The following is a 9,070-nucleotide window of genomic DNA, read 5'->3' on the forward strand; positions in this document are numbered from 1 at the left end:
AGATTGACCATTCATCAAAGGAAGTTCAAATAAGGATGTACGGAGTATGACTGCAATCTCTTTATCACTTGCCATGCACAATAATTTGAGGGAATGTCACTTCGCTCTAACAACAAGAACCATAACAAGGCTCAACCATATTAATTACCACTAGTTGAATGGAAACAACAACAATATATACTAGTAGTAAGTAAAATAATAAATAATTACTAGTATTAACACTATATGTCATGCCAAATCATAGTTTTACAAAATTGTTAGTATTATATTATTAGGAAGTCACACCCTAGCTAGGTACTGTCCTCTCCTAAACAGAAGGGAAATACAGATTAAGTAGTTGTATAAAGGGTATTATTAGGACGAAACTGAGGATATTCCAAAAGGTAAAAACTATATTATAAATGATAAGATTAGTTGTAATATAGAGTATAGAATACACAAAGGGACATAAAGATAAAGAAGAAGTGAGAGAGAGGAGAGACAGAATTTCAATAAAATATGATAAAACTATTATTATTATTATTATTATTATTATTATTATTATTATTATGGGGGTAATGGCTTTGTTTCCAATATTTCTCTAAAGGGTTTTTCACTTTTTAGTTTATTGAAGGAAAGGAAGAGAAAGAAAGGGAAGTGGAGAGGAATCCATGTCGTCCAAACACTTGAAGACAAAGGAGCTTCAGACAGAGGAGAAAAGCAACCGTGGCTTTTACGACCCAGAAAAAAGCAAGTGAGAGAGTAAAGAGTAAAGATTTGAAGCTTAGGAAATTGCGTGGTTAGCAACATGACCCCCAATCCCCATTTCTTCCCACCACCCTAACGCACCCCCCCCCCCCCCAAAAGAACACCTCCAATTCTCCCTTTATATGTGTTGTAAAGAGATGGTAAAGTAGACTTGGATGCAAAAACAACCCCAGAAAAACTTCTTTGCTTTTTCTCTTTCGAAGAAAAGAAAAAGGGCAACCCTACAAATTAAGAACAACAAGAACACTTCTTTCTTGATTTCTTCACAGCCCTTCTTTTTCTGTTTTGATTATTTTGCTGCTTTGTGCTAAACAGCTTGTTTTCATCACTCCTACCTTTGTCTATCCTTCTACTTGAATGAATTAATGTATGAAAACAGAAAGAGAGTAGAAGAAACAGCTATAGCTTTTGGTCTTATGGTCGTGTAAATATGTTTTTTCGGTGGGGCTAAAAGATCCAGTTGATTAGGACTTCAGTTTGATCACCCAAATCTCTCTTTTTTTCTCTTAAAATATAAACCATCTTAGCTTGCCTCTTCTTTCAATCTCAAATCTCCATTTCCTTTTTCTTACTTCTTAGCTAAAATTCTTTGGATATTTCTTCATATTTTCTTGATTCTTGTTGACAATGATCACGGGCAGATAATTTTTCAGTTCAACCATGCTTTCTTTCTTTTACTTAGATAATTATTCGGGCTGTTTTAAAAGTTACCAGTTATATGTAAGAAGTTTAAACGTAATTTCTATCTTATATGTAGGTTACATTCACATAATATGCATATGCCTGGCTCCCTGTATGCCATTTGCAGAGCTCATCGGAATACCGTTGGGTCCCCGTGAATGGCGTATGAGGAGCCAAGCATATCCCGGATATATATGGTAATCTAACTACCTAATTCTAATATCTGTTTTGTTTATCTTTCTTTTTTTGTTGAGAAAGAGCTGTTTTTTTGTGGGTAAGATATTGAAGGTGAAGCATCGGAAAGGGTACTTAACTTGACATCTTAATTCCAACAGGTACTATTTGAGCTTGCATTTTATGCGTCGATTGTCTAGGGTTTCTTAATTTGCTTTATGTTTTCCTTTTCCGTATTTTCTTTGGATTTTCTCCGTGTTGTATATATAGTTTCTTTTGTCAATCTTCTTGTTGCTTAATTGAAATGATAACTACGTACCCATTAAGATATATAGTTAAATTGCATCTGAACATATAAAATGGTAAGTAACATACATTTGGAAGTAATAATGTCATGAAGAAAGATTTAAGTGTATATATATATATATTTGTAAAAACATATTTATTCTAAATTGGGGTTTTGATTCTTTAGTTATCTTGAGGAGTTTGTTGTGAGTGTTGCAAGGGCCATTTGGGGGCCTGATACATTCACGTGCTACAAGAAGGGAAGCTCATGGCTGAGCACTTTGTGGATCTGTTGTGTGTGTTTTATTTTGTGTTGTATGTATGCGTATGTATGTTCTCAACAATTAATTTGTACATATTCCAATAAAGCATCGAAAACATACACATAATGACAATCATGAAAGTTACAACCTATGTCTTGCCCAATTATCTCTCTGTATTTCTGTCTTTTCTATCACTTTCTTCAGTACCTTACAACCCCCTTCAGTTTTCCCTACTCACACATTCAAAACAAAAAGGAAGACAAAGAAACCCCTATTCATTAGACGAGTTTCTTCTTTTTTCTCTTCCATTTGTCCACTGAGATCGCATTAATTTATGCGACATTCTATATATGACAATTATTTGGTATTTAGTTAGCTCTAACTAGCAACATATTACAAACGTAGTATAATGCTTTTATAATTTCTTTCAGTTTAAATTTGTATGTTTTTCTACAACTATCTGTGTACAAAAGAGAAACGAAGAAAAGCGGATGTGTTTTAGCATCATTTACATACGCACACTTCAGGCTCTTCTTCAGTGTACCTACTTGCTTATATTGCTTAGTGTGGAGCTCTCAACTATTAACGTCACTTAAGATTATTTCAGTTTTCTATGTGAACTTCTCTGCGATACCGTGGATTGAGGAATATACTGGGGCGGAGAAGGGCAATCAAATGATGTTTCAGGGTGTGTGTATATATATGGAATTGAGTCAGGGGTGTATGCATATTGCATTTGTCTATGTATGGGGTCTATGTATGTATATTGTATTAAAGCTCGATCTCGAGTCGACCGGGTTCGTCTCTTGTGTGACCAATCGAGACTGAAACATGACAGGTTAAAGCTTGATCTTGAGTTATATCGAACCGAGGTGCGAAGTTACATTATTGAGCTCGGGACTGAACAAGATTTGAGGAAAATTTGCCGAAACAAATAACAGAAGGCCGAAATATCCGTGATCGGTTGGAGATCACGGCGGAAATCCTAGCACTTATCAAGGAGAGGTCGATTAATTAGCAAATCATGAGATTTTTACCTTGTATAGAATTGTATCAAGAGTAGGACTCCCCTACTATATAAAGGGGGTCTGATCATTTGTAACGCATATTGCAATACACAGCACAAAGCAATATACTGTCATTTCTAATTGTTATCATCTTGTTATTCTGTTCATACATCAGTTGAATCATTTCTTAGTTCGAGGGTGATTGAACTCGAAGGTCAAGGCTGTTTAATTCGAGTGGTTTGCATTTATTCTTTTATCGTCAATTTCAGTACCAATCTGTTTTCTTAATTTGTATCAAGTTGTATCACGTATCCTTAAAAATGCGCATAAATTCAATTGTTATGCGATTGTTTGGGTAAACAGTTTGGTGCCCACAGTAGGGCTAAGGATAATAGTGATTATCTGGTACAAACTTCCATAACACATACTCCCTTCGTTCCAATTTATGTGAACATGTTTGACTGGACACGGAGTTTAAGAAAAAATGAAGACTTTTAGAATTTGTGGCCCTAAACAAGTCAAAAAGGTGCCTTGAGTATTTGTGTGATTATAAAAGTTTCTCATTAAGGGTACAATTGTAAGTTTAAGATAAATTATTACCAAATTTAGAAAGGAGTCATTCGTTTTGGAACTAACCAAAAAAGAAATAGGTTCAAATAAACTGGAACCGAGGGAGTACTATTTTACACTTGTTCTTTGGTTCCAAAACCAAAAAAGAAATAGGTTCACATAAACTGGAACCGAGGGAGTACTATTTTACACTTGTTCTTTGGAGTATCTTTGATTCCAGGACCAAAATGTCAAACTCTCAAGTCAGCACCCCTACACGTGGATAATGATTTCGGTCATCACGACGAAAATGATAACATAGCGTCAGGGAGCGACGTACCTTCGGTTGGCCCCGATTGAGTTCCGGCTGTAGATCCAATCGACGTCAGCTTGCATGTAGCCATCAACGCAAATTTGGTCGTCGATCCCGAGGGCAACGTCCATAGGGATGTTCGATCAGTCGCTCAAAGCACACATGGCGGCGAAGAGGGCGGGATCAGCCCGCAGGTGATCTTCTAAATGTTGCAGGCTCAACAGGCAGCAATAGCCCAGCTCCAAAACCAAAATCACCCACCGAGCAGGATTGAGCCCGAACCGTCCCAGGAAGTTGTCCACAGGGTTGAATCGGCTTCAAGGAAATATAGCGAGAATGAATCGGGGGCCGATCCTGCAATCATGAAGATGCTCGAAGAACTGACAAAATGAATTGAGTCGGGGGAAAAGAAGATCGAGGCAAACGACAAGAAGTGGAAACTTACAACTCCAGGGTTGATCAAATTCCGAGGGCACCGCCAATATTGAAGGGTTTGGATTCCAAAAAGTTCCTGCAAAAACCTTACCCCCCGAGCGCAGCTCCCAAACTGATTCCCAAGAAGTTCCGCATGCCCGAGATTCCTAAATACAATGGAACGACCGACCCAAATGAGCATGTCACCTCTTACGCATGTGCTACCAAAGGGAACGATCTAGAAGATGACGAGATCGAATCTGTCTTGCTAAAGAAATTCGGAGAAACCCTGTCGAAGGGAGCTATGATATGGTACCACAATTTATCACCTAATTCTATTGACTCATTTGCTATGCTTCCAGATTCTTTTGTAAAGGCATATGCTGGGGCCATCAAGGTTAAAAGTAGGAATTCGAACCTTTTCAAGGTAAGGAAGAAGGACAACGAAATGCTTAGAGAATTCGTGTCTCGATTCCAAATGGAACAAATGGACCTGCCACCGGTCGCCGATGATTGGGTCGTTCAAGCTTTCACCCAAGGACTCAATATTCAAAGCTCAGTGGCTTCGCAACAGTTAAAGCAAAATTTGATAGAATACACAACTGTTACTTAGGTCGACGTGCATAATCGATATCAATCGAAGATCAGGGTCGAAGACGACCAACTTGGGGCTCCTTCCGGGCCCGTTTATCCTATCAGACCAGTTAATAGAATCAAGAGTGACATTGACAGAGAATCGAGGTTGAACAGAGATCGGTACCAGCCATACAATGGAGATCATAGGAGCAGCTGATCTAGAAATCATGTACGAAGTGAAAGGAGAAGTGATCGAGGCCAGAGCTCTCGAGGACTCATGAGCAAGAACGACTTTGACAGGCCTATCGGATCTAAAGAAGCACTAGGATTATCAGAATACAACTTTAATGTTGATGCAGCCGCCATCGTATCGGCTATCGGATGCATCAAAATTTCCAAATGGCCTCGATCTTTACAAATTGATCCATCCCAAAGAGATCCCAACCAAATGTGTAAATATCATGGCACCCATGGCCACAGAACAGAAGATTGTCAACAATTGAGAGAAGAAGTAGCCCGGTTATTCAATAACGGGCACCTTCAGAAGTTTCTAAGTTACCGAGCCAAGAATCATTTTAGAAATAAGGATTCCAATAAACAAAACAAACAATAAGAACCTCAACATGTCATTCATATGATCATCGGAGGGGTTTATGTTCCCCAAGGTCCGATGTTAAAGCGCACCAAAGTATCAATCATGAGGAAGAAATGGACTCGAGATTACATACCAGAAGAAACTCTATCTTTCAATAACGAGGATGCAGAAGGAATCATGCAGCCCCATAATGATGCACTGGTAATATCTGTACTCAAGAATAAAACTCAAGTTAAACGTGTGTTAATTAATCCAGGTAGTTCAGCCAACATCATTCGATCGAGGGTCGTAGAATAACTCGGCCTACAGGACCAAATCGTGCCTGCGGCCCGAGTGACTAAACGGGTTCAACATGGCTTGTGAAACTACTAAGGGAGAAACAATGTTACCGGTGAACGCAGTCGGAACCATCCAGGGGACCACGTTTTATGTGATCAAAGGGGACATGAGATATAACGCCCTGTTCGGGAGGCCGTGAATTCACAACATGAGGGCTATGCCCTCGACCCTTCACCAGGTGTTAAAATTTCCAATACCAGAGGGGATTAAAACGATCTACGGGGAGCAGCCCGTCGCGAAGGAAATGTTTGCCGTCGATGAAGTAATTCCAATATCAACACTCTCATCGACAGAGGAGTCAGACTCGAAAGCAAAACAGGAAGCCAAATAGCAATCACCGATGCCGACCTCGACCCAACTGGACAAGCAGGGGACTGACGAAGACGATGATTATGGGGTTCCCTGATCCTTCATAGTCCCTGATGATTCCAACGCTACCAAATCAACGGTCGAAGAGCTGGAGCAAGTCATACTAATCGAACAACTGCCCGATCAAAAGGTATACCTAGGCACGGGGTTAACTCCCGAGCTTAGGAAAAAGCTCATTCAATTTCTTATAGCTAACATGGATTGTTTTGCTTGATCCCATCTCGGCATGACAGGGATCCCACCGGAGATCACCACTCATAAATTGAGCCTGGACCCGAAATTCCATCTGGTGAAGCAGAAGAGGAGACTCGAGTCCGAGATCAAGCATGTCTTCATCAAGGACGAGGTAACTAAACTCCTTAAAATAAGGTCCATATGGGAAGTCAAATACCCGGAATGACTAGCAAACGTAGTAGTAGTCCCTAAAAAAGGGAACAAAGTGAGAATGTGTGTATATTACAAGGACTTAAAGAAGGCATGGACCAAGGACTCTTTCCCTTTGCCTAACATCGATCGCATGATCAATGCCATGACCGGCCACGAGATCCTCAGTTTTCTAGATGCCTACTCCAGGTACAACCAAATATGAATGAACCAGGATGATCAGAAAAAACCTCCTTCATCACTAAGTATGGCACATAGTGCTATAACGTAATGCCATTTGGATTAAAAAATGCTGGTGCCATTTACCATCGCCTAGTAAATCAGATGTTCGAAGAACAAATAGGGAAATCTATGGAAGTTTACATTGACGATACGTTAGTTAAGTCCTTGCTAGCAGAGGACCATTTAAAGCATTCGGAAAAATAATCGTTCGGAGTTGGATCAGGTAAATTTCTCAGATTCATGGTATCCAACCGAGGAATCGAGATCAACCCCGACAAGATCAAACCTATCAGGGATATTACGGTAGTGGACAACGTGAAGGCCGCGCAAAGGCTAACCGGGCGCATAACCGCCCTGGGGTGATTCATCTCGAGGTCCTCCGATAAGATTCATCAATTTTTCTCGTTACTGAAGAAGAAAAACAACTTCACATGGACCCCGAAATGCCAACAGGCATTGGAAGAACTTAAGAGATATTTATCGAGCCCGCCACTGCTTCACACACCGAGGGCAGACGAACAACTATACTTGTATTTGGCAGTATTGGAGATATCGGTAAGTGGAGTCCTAGTTCGAGAAGAACAAGGTATGCAATATCTGATTTATTATGTTAGCCGGACCTTGGATGGGGCCGAAACTAGATATCCCCACCTAGAAAAATTGGCGTTCACTTTACTAAGCGCCTCTAGGAAACTGAAATCGTACTTGCAATGTCACCCTATATGTGTTGTGACAACTTACCCACTGTGAAATATAATGAATAAACCTGAACTCTCCGGAAGATTGGCCAAATGGGTCGTAGAAATCAGCGGGTACGATATTGAATATCGAATCCGGACAACCATTAAATCTCAAATTTTGGCAGATTTTGTGGCTGACTTTATGCCGACCCTAATACCCAAGGTCGAAAGAGAGTTGTTGGTGAACCCGGGGACGTCTTCGGGAATCTGGACCCTCTTTATGGACGGTGCATCGAACGCAAAGGGGTCCGGACTTGGAATCGTATTGAAGCCACCCACAGGTAACATAGTTAGACAATCTATTAGAACTGTGAAATTGACTAACAATGAGGCCGAATATGAGGCCATGATTGCAGGTCTTGAACTGGCCAAAAGCTTGGGGGCGGAGGTAATCGAAGCTAAGCGTGACTCCCTCCTTGTGTTGAATCAAGTTAACAGAACGTTCGAAGTCAGAGAAGAATGAATGCAAAGTACCTAGATAAGTTACATGTAATGTTACATCGGTTTAAAGAATGGACTTTGCAACATGTACCTCGGGATCAAAATAGTGAGGCCGATGCCATTGCAAACTTAGGGTCATCGGTCGAGGACGTCGAACTCAACTGAGGGGCAGTGGTACAACTCATGAGGTCGGTAGTAGAAGAAGGCCACTCTGAGATAAACTCCACAAGCTTAACCTGGGATTGGAGAAATAAATACGTAGAGTATTTGAAGACGGGGAAACTTCCCTCAAATCCAAAAGAATCGAGGGTGCTGCGCACAATGGCAGCCCGATTCAGCTTGTCCGAGGATGAAACCTTGTTTAGAAGAATGTTCGATGGCCAGCTAACAATATGTCTGGGACCAGGAGATATCGAGTACGTTCTGAGGGAAGTTCGCGAGGGCACTTGCGAAAATTATTCAGGCACCAAATCATTGGTTCAAAAGGTGATCAGAGCCGGCTGTTATTGGATCGACATGGAAAAAGATGTGAAGGAGTTCGTTTGAAAATGTGACAAATGCCAAAGATATGTTCCGATGATTCACCAACCCGGGGAACTACTGCACTCGGTCTTGTCACCATGGCCATTCATCAAGTGGGGAATAGACATTCGACCCTCTTCCATGGGCGCCAGGTAAGGCTCAATTTATCTTATTTATGACTGACTATTTTTCTAAGTGGGTTGAAGCGCATGCATACGAGAAACTTAGGGAGAAGGAAGTCATCGACTTCATTTGGGATGTCATCCGAAATTGTGTGTGACAACAGGAAATAGTTTATCGGCAGTAAAGTGACCAAGTTCGTCGAAGATCATAAGATCAAAAGAATCTTATCGACACCTTATCACCCTAGCCGGAACGGGCAAGCCGATTCGGCCAACAAAACTATAATCCAAAACCTTAAGAAAAGGTTAACTGACGCCAAAGGGAAA

The 9,070-nt window shown here is 40.7% G+C and overlaps 1 long non-coding RNA gene across 1 annotated transcript; it reads left to right on the top strand.

Moving 5' to 3' along the window:
• The first annotated feature begins 542 nt into the window (after positions 1 to 542).
• Positions 543 to 3,298, top strand: LOC107775610 (uncharacterized). Its single transcript, XR_001645784.2, has 2 exons — positions 543 to 1,763; positions 2,989 to 3,298. It is a non-coding gene; the product is annotated as an uncharacterized LOC107775610 (long non-coding RNA).
• The last annotated feature ends 5,772 nt before the right edge of the window (positions 3,299 to 9,070 follow it).

This window comes from Nicotiana tabacum, chromosome 13 (assembly GCF_000715075.1).
Source record: "Nicotiana tabacum cultivar K326 chromosome 13, ASM71507v2, whole genome shotgun sequence".
Classification (NCBI taxonomy): Eukaryota; Viridiplantae; Streptophyta; class Magnoliopsida; order Solanales; family Solanaceae; genus Nicotiana; species Nicotiana tabacum.